Below are 18412 nucleotides of genomic sequence, written 5' to 3' on the forward strand. Positions count from 1 at the left end.
AAGCCATGACCAGAACCATGGCTTATAATGCCTATCTGCTTGGGACCAGCTAGGTAAAAAACATTTTTCATATACGTATCGGGATAAGTAGTAGCCTGGGAAAAACCCAGACGTACTTCCGGCAAATTCGAGATTCGCTCTGAAAGTCCGTCTGGCCAAGAACCCATTCTAGCCCATTTCCAATTTTCCTAGATCGAGGCACCAATCAGAACCCTTGAGGCGGGCTTTACACGATGACGATTAGGGGTTTGCACGGCGTGTCATCAGATCTGGACATCGCCATATTGGAGATACTCGCCTCATTAGAAAGCATTAGGCACTGAAGTAAATCCCTAACATCGTCAAGGAAAATGGTTAATTATTGCCGTGTTTTAGGTTGTACAAATAGGTCAGACTGAGAAAAACATCTGGTGTAGGTATCGACTTCCAAAAGTTATTAAAAAACCAGGGAGAAGGGACAATAATGCCAGAAGTTATCATAATGACAATATCCTGGCCGGACTACTGTTGTCAGTGATACAAGTATTTGAAATTAACATGATTTCTTAATGTCTAGTGACATTTCAGGGCCATTTTATTAATTGAAATACATTTCTTACATATGGTTCCTTTAAGGCAATGAGTTTCCATGCCATTTTCCAGTCAAATCAGTTGAATTTGTACAGCCGAAATACAAACACACACACAACTAAAACCCAGAAGATCAATCCAACTATCAGTGCCGTCTGGTTGAAACTGAACGCTGATTCAGAAGCTTCCTGTGCTCCCAGCAGATCTCCTTCTGCTATGCATCTCTCCACCTGAAATCCCAGCATTAACACATGAACACATTATACCACAGTTAACATGCAATGAATACTGAACAATTCATCATTACAGCTTTTCCACACATACCTTTAATGAATGTTTCTTCGCCCGTTTGCCAAGTTGCCAACAGCAACACCATATATTGAAGACAGACCAGCAGTAGTAGGTAGAGGGCACCTCCACAGATGACTGAGTCTCCCCTGGTACAGATACAGATACGGACATAGCGGCACTGGTTCAATATCTGAGTTAACTTTGTACTGTACCACCGAGCAGTTCACCCAGTGGAGGTGAATGACAAAGGTGCATAAATGGAACAAAGATATCTTCAAGACCAACTGACGCCCACACACCCATGCCTGCCTCTGCAACCATTCAGAAATCGAAAGGATGTGGTTTCTAGTTTTTATGTGTGAGATACTGGCACTGTGGAGGTGGCTTTTTACAGGCCAAGATTTTAACAAGACAATGACAAATTGCCATCTGAGGGTAATGGTCTGTGCATTTGCAGTACAATTGGGGAAATGTACAACTAAAATAAAAGAAAGAGTCAATTTGAAATGTCTACAAAGAAGAGTATATTGGCCTAGAATGTTGTCCTTGACCTTTTGACCTTTTCGGTTTTTAAAGGTACAGTGTTCAGGTTTAGATATTTTTGGCTACTGTAGAGCTCCCCCTAGAGTCTCAATATATTTATATTTTACTCTGCTGTAAATAGCAAACTTCTCGTGACTTGTCCCCCCTATACACAATGAAAATGCATTTGTTGTGGAGGTGAAGGATTAACAACAGGCAAAAACTCTCCAGACCTATATCTACTGACAAGGTAATGCTTCCCGATTCTCGGCCACCGTTCTTGAAGTTGCATGGCTGGTTTTCTCGGTAGCGACTCGCAATGTCTATGCTGTATAGCTATGCTAGGTGAACGATTTGCCTATTACAAGTTTGTTTACCATAAAATTGGCCTCGTAAAGGTTATATTAAGGCGAACATCTTGCATAGTGTACTTTTAAATAGCAATGCTTGACAAATAAACAAATCCAATTAAAAGTTAAAATAAAAAATTGAACAATAATCTAATACACTTTTTGTGAAATTCAGTGACTTGCTCCTCAATACCCTTTACTGCATCCTCTCAGGAAAACCTAGCTGCCATTGAGTTAAAAGTCAGAGAACAAAAATATGTTTTAAGACGATTTAAAACAGGCATTGTTGGGGCCTTTCGTAGGAGCAAGTCATTCCAGAGTTTAGAAGCTATTCTTGCAAAGGCCCTATCTCCCCTACTTTAGCCTACTAAGCCAGCGCTGTAAGTGACTATCTGTGGAGGCAACAGCGCACCACATATGACCGACCAGCAAGCAGGAAGGCAAAACTTCCTCATACATATGACTGCTTAACCTCCACAGAGTTAGAGAACACAGTATATATATATATATGCAGAATGTGTTAGATTTAGAATATGTTATGAGAATAATACTATTTACACAATAATACAAAAAAATAGCAGATTACTTTGATGAAAAGACTTCTTTATTGTTTTCAATTAATTAAAGCATGAAGAATAAACATTGTTTTTATTTATTTATGGTGCAAAATTGGGACATTGAAATTGTCTTCCTTCCCAAAAGTCTTCCCTTCCAATTCATTGAAACAGAATGTACTATACAGTCTCAAAATCAGTTAAGTAAAATGATCAGTCATGGAGTAATTAATTCAATGACAAAAAAATTAATGAAAACAAATGATTTTCAGTATGATGTTTTATTTAATATAATCTATATGAACTAATGATGTAGGTGAAAACAATAAACTTGATTTGTCTTCTGCATCCAATTAATGTCTTACATAATACAACTTGACCTGTTTAGTTTCACCTTGAGAAAAGACTTGAATGGTTTAAGGCAATAGGTTTCCATAGAATTTTCCCGCAAAAACAACTAATTTTGGATACGATACACCTGAAATACATACAGACACACAATAATGACCCACACACTGTAAAAAAAGAAATAGTTGCGACAACTCAAATTTTCTAGGCAACATGATGCAAGAGATTTTTGAGTTTTCTCAACTCAAGTTTACTACTGTTGACCTTACAAAGGTTTTTGAGTTTAGCTAACTTAGATTTTTTTGTTGCCCTTTCAAAGGTTTTTGAGTTTAGCCAACTTCCTTTTTTGTTGACCTTACAAAGGTTTTTGAGTTTAGCCAACTTGGTTTTTTTTGTTGCCCTTACAAATATTTTTCAGTTTAGCCAACTTCGTTTTTTGTTGACCTTACAAAGGTTTTTGAGTTTAGCCAACTTAATTTTTTTTGATGACCAAACCAGGTTATTCCAAAATGCCCCCCTCCGCTTTTGGTGCTACCCTGACTTCTGGCTGCAGTGCAGCACAATAAGTAGATGCAACATATTGGGTACTGAAATATTCACAAGAATCCACAGAAATTGAATCTTTTTGTTGTGTTATCCAATATCAGTTGTATAGTCTATCTTATACAGACTCATTGAACAAAGTAAATGCAAAAATAGAGGCCTTTTTGTAATTATTCCATATTTTGTGTAGTCAGTCTATATCAGAACACCTGCCGTACAATCTAAATAGTTCACAAGAAACCTCAAAGGGTTACCTTTCATTTGAGACCAGGATTATACTTCTACACAAAGGGGTTAATGTGCAGTAAGCATTTGATTGTCAGTATGCATTTTGGATAACAAAAAGTCCTATAGGGAGTTTGAATAGGCATTTTACAAAACGATGTGTGCATACCATGTTTATTTCTGAGGAAACACATAAAACTGGCACTGAGCATATATGCAACTCTTAACTCTCAACTCCGAGGGTAAAAGAGAAATGACTCAACAGTCTACAAACATTTACTGCAAAAGCTTTGTTTTGAGCGACCTGATGCGCCATGAGCATAGGGACCCAAGCTCAAAAAAGATCGTCTGAATTGCTTCAAAGGTATACTTTAGCAATTTTGGACATTCAATGTTTATGGCATACAAAAGGCCAAAGAGGTATGCAAAGGCAGTCTGGAGGTCAGGTAAGTCATGCAGTATGATGCGTCCTTCCAACACAATAGGTACATCTCGCACAATTGGTGATGTGGTGGCATCCTCATCTTCATAGACAGTCAGAATGCCAACAGACACACCTCGGACCACAGCATCCGCAGGGTCAGTCTCCTAAAGAAATCAGAAACAATATTAAATACAAAGCAAAACAGTTACACCGATATTCTACCATTATGCTACGGACTTTTCCATTCAACTCCAAAGGCAAGTAGAGTGTGGGAATTAAAGGTATTATCTGGAGTGAATCAACCCGTGGGCCTGTTGTTTCTGTTGCCGAGTGCTGTCGATAGGTATGAGAACGACAGAATTTCATGCAGGATAGACCAAATAGCGAAACGGCAGCCAACTCTAACCGAAGAGGGCATGCAACTCATTGCTGTCGTTATGATAACCATCAACAGCACTCAGCAGCCTCAAAGAACAGGGATATGGACTGACTCTCCAGAGGGTTCCTTTAATGTCACTGAAATTGGCATTGTGATATGTGTTAGGACAACATTTATGCAGAAAGCAAACCCAGGGATCTGGGAATTGTGTAGAACTTTGTGCTTTAAGTACATGCAACCCCATGATAGATTTAGCTCTCACAATCTAAAGCCTAAATACCATCACCCATTAGTATACCAGTTACCAGAAGTAGTTTAACATCAAGCCTTGCAACACACATCTGGACTGATGAACCGCTCATAGAATGACAGAAAGTGCGTTTGAGCATCTGAGGATATGTTCCAAAGTTTATTATGTTCAAAATTATCAGAATTCACTTAGAAATCATATCATTGGTAACACCCCAGATACATTTTTAAAGTATATTAAACAAAGAAATCACTTACCAAACACTTCAAGAAAAACTTTGTGTCCTCACGGATAAAGATGGGTAGTCCTCTCAGAGCTGTTGTCTTTCGTTGAAAAGCAATGTCACTTGTCTAAAGATAATACCAACACACAAATACAAACACCATTCACATAGTGCAAAACTGAAGATAAACAGTGTAAATGAAATGAAGAATTAAACTGTAGCTATTAAATGTAAAACGTGTTTGTTTATTTTCAGCATTAATTATTCATAAAATATGACATTTTCATCCAAGTCATTAGTATGGAAAAACACAATGTTCTCAGTCTAAAAGTGCAAAAGTAAATATTACATTTAACATCGAGAAATGATCCATAATACTGTAAATTCACAATGCTAGTAAAAAAGCAAGTGAACTGCTCTTCAGAAAATGAAAATTTGCCAGAGCACCTTGCTACAGGGAGAATGTTTTGAGGTATGGTAACAATGACCAATATGGCACTGAAAAATGAAACAATCTGCTCCCTTTGTATATGCAGTTGCTGGAACATCATGACTGATTTGATGCCTCACAGACAACCTCCATCAAAAATAATTCCCAAGTTTATCAACATTTCAATAGTCTAATGACCTTAACCAGCTGCTACATTAACATCATTCTCAACACATCCTAGGAACATGGAAATAGTGTCATGGGAAAGATACCTCTTGTATACTGGGTAGGTTTGATTTAGTCATCTGTAGCCCAGGCTTGAGTGTAGATTCAAACAGGATTAATTAAAAAAGTTCACTTTTGCCACCAACATTATGTAAAGTATGGATCAATAAAGACAAAACATAGCAATCACTTTTGTGCCATCAGCTTCAACATACTGAGTTTGGGATTTAGGTCACATGAGTGAGGCAGCGTCCATATTTAGGGACACCGAACATAAAGTGATTATTACTAATGGAAACATAATTGCTCACATAACTGTCCATTAGTTTTGTTCACCTCTGTGACAATTAATTAGTCTAGAAATCTAGACGCACCCTAGCGGCAAAAGTTTGAACTAGCCAACTAGTTCCGCTGGTGGGAAAACGCATGGGACTCGCATTGGGGATAGCGCTGTCCTATTGCGTGCAGAGGGAATTTGAAAGACAACCGATAATCCCGCCCCTGGGACTGAGCACTGCGAACGGTGAGTGCCAAGACCCTACATTTTAATGTGGGTCTGGCTCGTCAGGCTAATAATTAATGCTACCATTAGTAATATTGTTTTTGTCAAAGTTCAGGGTCCCTAAATATGGCCGCCGCCACACTCATGTGATGTAAATCCCGAACTCAATTGTGTTTATCTACACTAGTGACTTGGATGAGGCTCATAACCAATAAATGCAGAAAACTAGGCAATTGCAAAAGAAAGAGTTCACATACATAATCAGCTTCAGGCACTTACTCACCTCTTCATCAAGCTTATCCAGGAGGTCTTCCATCTCTGGACCAAATGTTCCCTTCTTTGCCCGGTAGTTTTAATAGGCGAAGCACATATTTGTCAAGTGATGCACGGAAAGTGACCAGGAGGTTCTTGCTTGTGATCCGATAAAACTCTTCAGAAATCTAAAAACATTGATTGAACAAAACCATGTATTTGATGCCATACATCAATATAACAATGTCTAAATGGATCTGTAGCATAAACCATCATGTTGCAGTTCATCTGTGGCCTAAACCTTGATTAAGTCAAACTTTAAAAATGCATTCTAGGAACATGCAACACTGTTTGCATAGAAAGAAACAGAGCAGCCAATTTGTGTTTAAGTATCTCATTGTCCACATTTTCATCAAACTCTTGTACTTCATCTGCGCCAACATTATCCCGTGATCCTCCTACTTCATTACCCTGTAATCCTTCTACTTCAAAATTAACTTGTTCATCATCATCATTTGCATCATCTAAAGTGCTGCTTCTTTCTACAGTTCGATAGTCTTGACTTGAACAATTTCTATGATTTCGACTTCTATGGGAAGTAAAAGTGGGACGAATGTTTGTTTTAAAAGTACATTTACGTATGGGACATTGCACAGTTTCCTGATTCTGTAAGTGGTGTCCAAGATGCTTCCATAAATATTTTCACTGCAGGTCTCTCTAAAGTCACATAGTTCACACTGAAATATTGAACTTGGTGTATTTGCAGTCTCTCTGTGTGATCTCGAAAGGTGTGATCTAAGTGCACCAGGTGTTTTGAACACACAAACATACTCTGTGTAAATGCATGGCCAGTGATCACCTTTGTGACTGAGGCGACAATGTTTCAGTAGCAACTCTTCAGAAGTCTCAAACTTACAGAATTTGCAATGCATGCAATCCACTTCTATAACACAGAAACACAAGAGACATAAAATATTAAAGACATTTTTAGTAATAATTTACTATCTTACTACTACTTACTATTTACACATCTAGTAGGCTATGACTGGTAAACTAGGTTTACAAAATGCTCAGATCAAAAGTATGTCTACGATTGTATCTTCACTGCAAAAACTGCTTATCTAACAAAATCTAACCAAGTGTTATTAATCTTATATCAAGATAAAAAAAACTAGTTGGTATTGTTTTTAGTGTAAAGACACTTACCTAGCACTTTCTCATGAAATCATTTGACTTAAAATAAGTCAAACTTTTCTTAAATTATGACATCTCATCCTGAAAACAAGCAAATTTGTCTGCCAGTGCGTTAAGCAAATTTGTCCTAAAAACAAGCAAATTTGTCTGCCAGTGCGTTGAGCAAATTTGTCTTGATAAGACTCCTTAAAATAAGTCAAAGTCTTCTTAAATTAAGTAAAAATGATCTTTCGAGAGAGTGCTAGGTAAGTCTTTTCATACTAAAAACAATATCAAATAGATTTTTTGATCTTAATATAAGATTATCAACACTTGGTTAGATTTCATTTTTTTGCAGTGTTGTATTAATATTATGATTATGGTTAATGATTATCATGACTTATGAACTTTAAATGTGTTATTAGTCAACAACTGTGATATTCTTTATAGTGTTCCGTGTAATTATTATAATTACTTATTGAATTGCATCGTTTTACTATGTAGTCTACAGATAACAATATTAGATCAATGTAGATAATAAACTGAAGCCAGGTTGAATTTGGCTTGAAGGGAGGATGGCTAACTAAGGGAAGTTAGTTAGGCAAACTACACTATGCAGGTTGTACCCTCACAGCTCTAACTCATTACAAAGTTCATATTCAATGCCTGATGCACCAATGTCTTAGCTAAACTAAAGTGAAGCAGGCCTTCTCACGGCCGTTGTCAAAGTCCCACTAGTAGCGTTTAAGTTACTGCACACTGGTAGCTAACGTTACTGCATGCAGACATTGCCAGTCACCCAATTTAGCATGTAACTTGCTCACTAACGTTACTATCATTTCTTCCACTTGGAAGATCCGTCTCCCCAATACCTTAGTCCCCCATTAAAGCACATTTAACGGTTGTGCATAATTTAGAGTAGGCCTATGTAGCGTAATTATTTTAGAAATTCTACAAAGATGGCCAATGCATAAAACCCCATCTATAAATTCATCTTAACGTGTTAAATCGCCGTTGTTAGCTAACGTGGCAAAAGTGTCTAGCGAAGCTAAGGTTAACAACAACGTTGATAATGCCAACTTTTCTAACTTTCCTCTGGGATGATAAACGTGCAAACTAACTGAATCCTTCACATATTCAAGTACACAATGGTATTAACACGTCTTATATCAATATAAACACCACTTACCAAAAAAGACAAGGCTATGTCCACCACAAGGTAATCAGCAAAATCCACAGGCATGAAAGGGTATGTCCACAGTTGAACTTGTCATAAGTAGGCCCCTGCTCAGAGGTACGGAAACCCCAAACAGTACTGCAACGCGCATGCCTGTGAGGCTGAAGTACTTACAACTCAGATATCTTTGATACTTTGATTTTAAAATTCTAGTGAGGTCATTATGGAGACAAGTGTGTTAGGTAGACTTGGTTTTGTTCATTGTAAGTGGAAGCTCTTGTTTCTAAGTCAAATAAATTCTAAAATCTATTTAAGAGCAACAATTGCCAGTATTTTTTTTTACAGTGCAGGATCAATCCAATTATCAGTGCCGTCAGATTGTAACTGAATGCTGATTCAGAAGCTTTCTGTGCTCCCTGTAGATCTCCTGCTGCTATGCATCTCTCAGCCTGAAACCCCAGCATTAACACATGAGCACATTATACCACAGTTAACATGCTATGAATACTGAACAATTCATCATTGTGGCCTCTTAACACATACCTCTCTTGAATGTTTCTTTGCCTCTCTGCCAAGTAGCCAACAGCAACACCATATATTGAAGACAGACCAGCCATAGTAGGTAGAGGGCACCTCCACAGATGACTGCTGAGTCTCCCGTGGTACAGACACAGATACGGACATAGTGGCACTGGATCAATGTCCGAGTTAACTTTGCACCACCGAGCAGTTCAGATGAATCTTGCAAATGATGAAGGTGAATACAAAGATATCTTGAAGACCAATTGACACCCGCCCACCCTCTCGGCCTGTGCAACCACTGAAAGTCTGTGGTTTCTAGGTGTTTGAGATGTGTGGAGGTTTTGATATGTACAGAGAAAACATTAATCTCAGAAAACATTTGTTTTACTAAATATTATATTTAAGATTTTTACAAGACAATGATGAATTGCCAGTTGAGGTTAAAAGTCTGTGCATTTGCAGTAAAATTGGGAGAATTTACAACAATAGAGATTCACTTCAGTGGTCTGTAAAGGCCAGCATATTGACCTAGAGAGATGTCCTTTTCAGTTTTTAAATAGCAATTCTCGTCAAATAAACAAATCCAATTAAAAAATGAAGCGCACAATTCTAATTTAATACAGTTTTGGTGAAATTCTGTGAATTGTTCCTCATAACCATTTAGTACTGCTCCCTTTCTCAAAAAGCTAGCTGTGATTCTGAGCTAGTCTGAGTCAGAGAATAAAAGAGTGTTTTTTAAAACGAGATGCAAAACAGCCATTGTTGGGGCCTTTTGCAGAGGCAACTCATTCCAATGTTTAGAAGCTACGTTTGCAAAGGCCGGATCTCCCCTACTTTGAACTACATTTTGACCTACTTTGAACTGCTTGGCCTTGATAGGCTTTGCGGTTGTACAGAGAGATTGGACCCCTGTTGTAAGCAAACAAATCAATTCCATTAATTTATAGTGTCACATAGATGAATGTCTCAAGGGACTTTACAGGGTCCAGTTTGAATTTGTTCAGAGCATATTGGTCTCTCTGGTGAAGGAAGAAACCATGACCAGAACCATGGCTCATAATGCCTATTGGGCCAGTCAATCTAGCCCAAAAAGACAACAAATTTGCAACAGAAATGTCTCATAGTTTCTATTGGTCCTAATACCCTCCTGAATCATATACTTGTGCCACCCTGGTGGCCATTCTGTGTACTGTTTTCTGTCATGTGCTCTGTGTTTACCTGTCTGCTGTCATATGACACCTGTTCCCCGTTATTGTCTCGTTGGTCTCGCCCAGTCCTCTGTCTTTCTGTTTATTGTTCTGTGTATTTCTACCGTCCTGTTTCTGTGTTCATTGTCGGATTGTCTCTCTGTTTACTCTGTAAGTCCTGTCTGTTAGTAAGTTTGTCAATCATTAAAGTGTGCTTTTTCTAATTTCTGCCTGGAGGAGTCTTGCTCTTGGGTCCTATCCGCCTAACCCTGACAATATACTGTAGGTCAAGTTCAGGTTCAAGCTCAATACTTTATTGCCATGTCAACACAGTTGATTGGGATTTGTCTTGGTGCCAATCCAGTTAAACAAGGCAATACATACACAGGAACATACAGTACATAAAAGACAGTGGTGAAGCACTGTCTTTTAAGTGGTGAAGCACTGAACCACTTTGAACAATTGATTCAAAAATGGGTTCATTACTCGAAGCTTCAGTAACAGCGACCTCTCCTGGTGAAAAGCCAAGACTGCATCTAAATTATCCCGGCTAGATAGTGGACAGGAAGCTTTACTAGTGAAATAAATCTAGTGCACGCACCTAACCACCCCACCCCCCATAGTGCACATGAATAAGAATGGGATATAATTCTTTATACAAATAAAGATTGATCAGGAGCCATCAGAATAAAGTTTTCCCACGTATCTCTTACATTGTAATAAAAATAAATCTATATGAACAAACTATATGCTTGTCACAGTAGAGGCTATGAACCAAACGCAATGTTTTGCATTAGCCTAAAGTGTTTGCTTTGAGCGCGCTACAATTCAGACTAGAAACGAGGCCGTGCCAGTTGCAGTGGCAGCACGATTGGTTCACGAGGCGGTGGCGCTGCGAACCACTCAGGTGATTCTTCCAGAGAATGAAGCAGTTTCTGCTTCGGACGTCATATGTCACATGATTTATCCGTAGCAAAGCAACCTTCGGAGCAGTGGTTCAAATGGAATTGTAGTTACTGGTTTGAAGCACGTATCGAAGCTTCAGTGTCAGACTACCATCACTACCATATAGTGCATTTGAAAAAGTTTACTCTGCAAGGTGACTGAGTATGAAGGAGCATGATAGTGGCAGGGTAAGGATTTCAAACTCTCTTTTCCAGAGGGCAGTAGCCTAGTTGGAAGAGGGACCTGGCAGGGTGAGAGGAGTTGTCTAGCCACCGGGCCGCGGCCTGGTACCGTATGGGACTGGTAGAGACATTCCTAACCGGAAGAGTAGCAATAATACCCACTGACGATGGTGAGCCAGATACCTCAAAGAAAAAGAAGGGGTCATTCAATACGAAATATGACGAGTCATATTTAAAATATGGTTTCGCAGAGACCGGTGACTCGCATGCACCAAGTCCTTTATGTGTGGTAGGCCTATTTGGCAAAAAGTTGTCAAATGAAGCAATCAAACCATCAAAGCTAATTCGACAGCTAGAGTCCAAGCATCCTACACCTAAAGACAAAACCCTTGAGTTCTTTGAGCGTAAGAAACGCGAGCAAGAAGGACAAAAAACTAGTGCGTAAAGCAACCACATCGGTGAACGTGGCTGCGCTAAAAGCCTCACAGTGGCTAGTCGGATTGCTAAATCTAGAAGCCCTTTACTATTGGGGAAGAGTTCATTCTGCCTGCTGGTAAAGGCATGTGCAATGAACTCCTTGGGGAGGCTGCAGCTAAAAAAAATAGCTCAGGTACCGCTTTCTGCAAGCACTGTCCATAGGCGAATTGATGATATGTCAGAGGATATTGAGGCACAGTTGTTAGAGAGGGTGAATGGGTCACCATGATACGCTATCCAAGTTGGTTGGTTGCAGGTCACTGGCCAGAGTGTTTGAGTTGCGAGAGCCGCTGCAGAGATTTCTTACAGAAAAAAAGTCACCGTTAGCTGCATATTTTAGTGATGAGGGCTGGGTGTCAAAACTCGCTTACCTGTGTGACATATTCGGGTTGCTTAATGCAAGGCCGTAGCCATGATGTCAATATTGGGGGGGACCAAATCTGTCGTGCGGTCTGAATTTCAATAACAGAATTTCAATACATTTCCTGCCATGCATAAATATTATTAAAGGAACCGTAGGATTTTGGCCAAAACTGGTACTACAATCACTTTCAAAATACTGTAGAACGGTGTACACCGCAGATGTGGTAACTAGAGCAGAGCTGGCAACCCAGATGCCGAAACACTACTGATTTTGTGATTACTAGATGGGTGGAGGGTGGGCGGATCAGGCTAAAACACAAATATGTAAACATCAACATCAGTTGAGGGCTGCAACTTTTAAATTACGATATCCTGGCCGGACTACTGTTGTCAGTGATATAAGTATTTGAAATTAGCATGATTTCCTAATGTCTAGTGACAAATCAGGGCCATTTTATGATTAATTGAATTACATTTCTTACATACGGTTCCTTTAAAATCACAAACAAGTCATTAGTTAAGTCAGTCAATTAGGATATACCAAACTTTTGACGGACATAGGCACGGATGGATTATGAACCCCTGGGCATAGATGCAAAAAAAACCTCCCCAGTTAAGATAGGGGGGCCCGGGGGCATACTCCCCCGGAAGATTTAAAAAAAAAAAAAGACCCTTTATCTTATGACGACTTGTGAGTTTTGTGGAAATAGAAGAGAAGGGCGGAGAAGCAACTTCACACATTAGGCTTCAGGGCCCCCTGAGCTCTTGGGCCCAGTATAGTACAGCGGCTAAGCACCGGAATCGTTCAGTTTTCGCAGAAAGCATGAAACTTGGCACAGTTATACTACTACCCCTAGTGATCAAAAATTGAAATGGACCCCAACACATAGCGCCCCCTAGTGGCTGCTACCTTGAATTCAAATATGGCCACCATTCTTAATAGAATTGTTGATACAACTTCAAAATTAAACAAGATAAAAAAAGTATTTTAAGTTCTTACACTCAATTTGTAGGGTCAAGGAAGCTATTGACATGATTTCCAAACAAACTTGATGTTGGCCATTTTGAAATCCAATATGGCGGATACCAAATGTGAAAATATAGACCATCTCTATTGTTATTCATGATATAATTTCAAAGTTTGAACAGTCATTTTATCACATGACAACCTAAATAATATACAAGGCATCAAGTATAATTTGGTAAGATTCCAATATGGCCACTATGTGTAAGAAAATAAGCCAATTATTCTATATCTTGGTTAATTGAAGTAACTACCTACATCATCAATACATTATTATTCTACCTTCTTCTCTTTCTGAGCAAACCTTAACTCTTTCTATACACTGCTCAAAAAAATTATACACTTTAAAAAATAAAACACATCATATCTCAATCGGGAAAAAACATCATACTGGATATCTACATTACATTACATTTGGTTGACACATTTTTAGCCAAAGCGACTTACAACCTGGTAAACAGTTTAACGCTTTTAAAACAATTCTCTCAACAATTCTAGAACAATTTAAAACAATTCAAAAAGGTAGAGTACAATAGGGAAAAGTGCATCAGTGAGTGTTGTTTTTATACAGTCAAGTCAGGTGGTAAGTGCTAGAATTAGCTAGTTGTAAGTAGTGCTACGAGAGGAGATGGGTCTTCAGGAGTTTTTTGAAGGTGGAGAGGGATGTCCCTGCTCTAGTAGGAACTGGTAGCACATTCTACCAACGTGGAATAACAGATGAACAAAGTTTGGATTGACCTGAGCGTAGCGGTGGCAGAGCTAGACGATGTTTGTCTGAAGAGCGCAATGGTCGGGGGATAGCATATATGCCTGTATGAGGGCATTCGTGTAGGTGGGAGCAATAGGTTTAGCTGGGAGGACCAGCAGTTTGGTTTATGAGTGGTTTAGCAGGAGGTGGTGTGCCTTCATCCATGTAGATATGTCTGAGAGGCAATCCGAGGTCCGTGCCGAGACCAAGGGGTCATCAGGTGGAAAGAACAGATAAAGCTGTGTGTCATCTGCATAGCAGTGGTATGAGAAGCTGTGCGAATTAATAATCTGTCCCAAAAAAGTGGTGTGGATAGCAAAGAGAAGTACCGTGGAAATCCAGAGTTCTCGTGAGAGCACAATGGAATTGTCTCTGCGAGACACTCTGGCAAAGAGCAATGATGCATGTTACTTTTACCCCAACATTCTGGGAAACCAGCTAAACTGATGAAGACAGCGCTGCAACGTTGGCGGACAGTACACATTGGTCGTAGTGTTATCCGATTGCGTCGAAGTCCGAAATAATTCAGAGTAAACATGGTCTAGTGTTATCCAATTGCGTGCAGTGAGATTTTTAAATGCATGCTTGTTGCCGCCCCTCGGGTTGGGCCATTACATTGTTCTTTGCCAGACCCTTAATCTTTCTAGATTATCAGGGTCTGGATTTTCCTGGCTAAAAGAGAAGGGGGCCCAGTACTGAGCCCTGGGAGACCCCTGTGGTGGGATGGTGAGGTGCGGACAGCTCTCCAAGCCATGATTTGTTAAATGAGCATCCTGTGAGGTAGGATTCAAACTGATATGGACTGGGTAATATGTTAGGAAGAAAAGGATGCCACTTCGTTATTTGGGAATGAAAATGATCAATCCACAGAGGACTGAATTAAAAGACCCCCCCCGAAAATCAAAGTGGAAAAAATGACGTGGCAAACTAGTCCATTTTGCTTGAATTTCAGTGCAGCAACTAATGATGGTACTCAGTAGTTCGTATAGCCCCGACATGCTTGATGGCATCGGGGCATGCTCTTAATGAAACAGCAGATGGTGTCCTGGGGTATCTTATCCCAGATGTGGACATGGCCATCACTGAGCTCCTTGACAGTCAATGTTGCAACCTGGCGGTGTTGGATGGACCAAAATATAATGTCCCAGAGGTGTTCAATCGGATTTAAGTCAGGGGAGTGTGGGGGTACAGTCAATGGTATCAATGCCTTCATCCTCCAGGAACTGCCTGCACATTCTCGCTACATGTGTCTAGCCATTGTTGTGCACCAGGAGGAACCCAGGGCCCACTGCCCCAATACAGGGTCAGACAATGGGTCTGAAGTTTTCATCCTGATGCCTAAGAGCAGTGAGGGTGCAGTTGTCTTGCCCGTAGAGGTGTGTACGTCCTTCCAAGGATATCCCTCCTCAGACCATCACTGGCCCACCACCAAACCAGTCATGCTGAATGATGTTGCAGGCAACATTACATTCTCCAAGACATCTTTAGACCTCACATGTGCTCAGGGTGAACCTGGTATCATTAGTGAAAAGCACAGGGCGTCAATGGCGAAACTGCCAATTTTGTATTCTATGGCAAATGCCAATTGAGCTGCACGGTGCTGGGCAGTGAGCAAAGGTCCTTCCAGAGGCCATCGGGCCCTCAGGCCACTTTCATGAAGTCTGACAGGTCAGAGACATTCACACCAGCGGCCAGGAGGAGGTCATTTTGTAGGGCTCTGGCAGGGCTCACTGTTTGTTGTTGCACAAAGGAGCAGATACTGGTCCTGCTGCTGGGTTAAGGACCCTCTACCATCCTGCCCAGCTCTTCTAGAGCAACTGTCTCCTGGAATCTCCAACATGCTCTTGAGACTGCGCTGGGAGACACAGCAATCCTTCTAGCAATGGAATGTTTGGTGTGCCATTCTGGAGGAGTTGGACTACCTGTGCAACATTTGTAGGCTCCAGGTACTGGCTTATGCTACCAGTAGTGACACTGACCGTAGCCAAATGTGAAAATAGTGAAAAATCAGTCAAGGAGGATAAAGATGGAAAAAGTTATCATTTGCCACCACCTCTAAAACCATTCCTGTTTTTACAGACCTACTGTATTTCCCTTCTTCCTTTCTTGTTTTGGAGAAAGTGGTCCTCAAGCAAGTCTTGGACTTACTATATCAGAACAACCTCAACTTGTATTGAGCTTTTGGTGTTTCCACTACCAAGCACACCCAAGGACTGGGCGCTGAACGCACTAGCAAGTGTCCTAAAAGTGCTGGCTCACTGACTAGCATGAGCCCTAATGTGTCAGGAGGGAGCTAAACTCATAAGGTATTACGTATTTAAATTAGCTTCATTGACAGGCATAATCATTTTATGGGATGCAAAATGTTAAACTACAATAAAACAAAATGGACCTTTTCAAACAATCACTATAAGCCTTAAATTGGCATAGGCTAATTGGCCCCACCCACCTCAATTGAATTAAGCTAACAGTAGGATGTGTTGGGTTATATGTGGACTGGGTTATATACTAATTTATCTAACTATGACTGGGTGTATGTACTAATTTATCTAACTCTAGGATAGAAGACAAAATAGCTAATTTCCCAAAAGGCAGCATATGTTTCTTTAAGAGATTTGACAGACGCTAGCATCCATGGGTTTTAGCCTCCTTGCTAGCATGCCAGCCTCTAGGGGGCAAATTAGAAGGATTGAGCCCAGGCAAGTGCAGGGTTTAGTCACACAGTCGAAACTTCATACATAGCCTAAACGCACCCCAGTTTTTGACTCAGTGTCAGAATGTATGGCTACTTCTTTAAAATCCAACATGTCTGCCATTTTAATTATGCATGATTGTCTCATATATTTCATAATGCTGAAAGATGGCTATAGACGTCATATTATGTGTTAAAAGCAGCATAGCATTATAAATGTAGAAAAAAAAGGCATATTTTGGTGGCGATATTTGAAGTCAAGATAGGGGCCACTAGGGGGCGCTATGTGTTGGGGTCCATTTCAAATTTTGATCACTAGGGGTAGTACTATAACTGTACCAAGTTTCGTGCTTTCTGCAAAAACTGAACGATTCAGGTAAAAATCTGGCCTTAGCCGCTGTACTAGTAGGTCCATTCAATAATCCATCCCTGGACATAGACCTGTGGTATGACTCCATTTGTCTCCAAAATGTATATTTTAAAAGAAAATACAGACTAGAGTATCTTTGATAACCTCTATATTACACTGAATGCTTACTCATAGGTTTGGACCTATAGCCCAATCATATTTTGTATTTTGATTTTATTATTCTGGCGGCTAATCACACAATTTTAAGGTAGTTTGAAAGGGATGGGATTCAAGATAGGCTAGCCTACTAAGACAGGTCCCTCTTCTGTCTGACTCACCTCAAGTTACCCTATGCATTCTGGTTTCTGACAGAAATTACGTTTTGTGTTAACATGTAGAAACACAACCTTTATTTGGTGAATGGAGGTGGAAATTCCTTTCTTTGGTTATTGTCCGCGATTCACATTAACTGTAGGCTATCACCGCCATTGTAAAAGTTTTTTCAACTTTTGTGCCGTCGGTTTCCTGTAGTAGCCTTTAGGGTTTTTTCTTTCTTTCTTTTTCTATGTACGAATATTGGACATTTTGGTCACATCTGAATATTGGGGGGGAGGCAGGGCCCTTTCTCTCGCAGCTGGTGCACGATCACCTTGTTGCGCTTTCAAATGAGTTTGAGCGTTACTTCCCATCCTCCAAAGATCCACGGCAAACCAATGAGTGGGTCCGCAACCCATTCAATATCCCGTATAGTCCTAACTTGTCAGCGCAGGAGGAAGAGCAGTTGATCGAAATTGCAAATGACGGTGGTCTTAAGAGTGTGTAGGCTATGAGGAAACCTCTCTGGTGGGTTTTTGGATGAAAACCAAAGCAGAATATCCCGAGATAGCCGTAAAAGCGCTGAAAACGTTGCTACCATTTCCCACCACGTACTTATGCGAGGCCAGGTTTTCGGCAATGACTGCAAGGCCTAGGGAAGCCTATACTGAGCTCTACAGGAATGAGAAACTATCTCAGATGTAAATGGTTGCGTATCCTATTACTCAAATTCAATTAAACCCACCAATAGGCTAGCTAGACCTAGCCTGGCTAGCGCCACCACTTCTCAATGAGACGTGGTCTGGGAACCAAACGTTAATTTTCTCGTATTTGAAAAAAAATGCCAGATCCGTTTATTGGGTGCCACGGATGTCTATCAAATGCGTCTGTGCATAGCTCATCATCGTCTTGCTTTCCCCCTTGTTCTGTGATTGGTCGCCTATCTCAGGCGAAAATAGAGCATCACAGTCCCGCCCACAGGAGTTTCCGGAAGTAAGAATTCAATGCAATTTCTCCATTAACAATTCGGGTATAAGCCATAAAAACTTAACTGCACATGGTAGACTCAAAACCAGCTACGGCTGTACTAAGCGATTGTTTATGCTCATATAGACGCCAAAAGTTCACGGGGCACTAACCTTGTTTTGAGATAAATGTCTTTTATTCGCG

General features: G+C 40.2%; 1 long non-coding RNA gene across 1 annotated transcript; it reads right to left on the minus strand.

Moving 5' to 3' along the window:
* Nucleotides 1-3668: 3668 nt before the first annotated feature.
* Nucleotides 3669-8582, minus strand: LOC143141330 (uncharacterized). Its single transcript, XR_012990775.1, has 5 exons — nt 8451-8582; nt 6948-7031; nt 6120-6276; nt 4714-4806; nt 3669-3991 (listed from the first exon to the last, which is right to left on the minus strand). It is a non-coding gene; the product is annotated as an uncharacterized LOC143141330 (long non-coding RNA).
* Between the last annotated feature and the right edge of the window lie 9830 nt (nt 8583-18412).

The sequence above is a fragment of the Alosa pseudoharengus genome, unplaced genomic scaffold (assembly GCF_046254945.1).
Source record: "Alosa pseudoharengus isolate Yale_2024_CS ecotype anadromous, Long Island Sound unplaced genomic scaffold, YU_APseudo_1.1 YU_APseudo_1.1_scf_10, whole genome shotgun sequence".
Taxonomy (NCBI): domain Eukaryota; kingdom Metazoa; phylum Chordata; class Actinopteri; order Clupeiformes; family Clupeidae; genus Alosa; species Alosa pseudoharengus.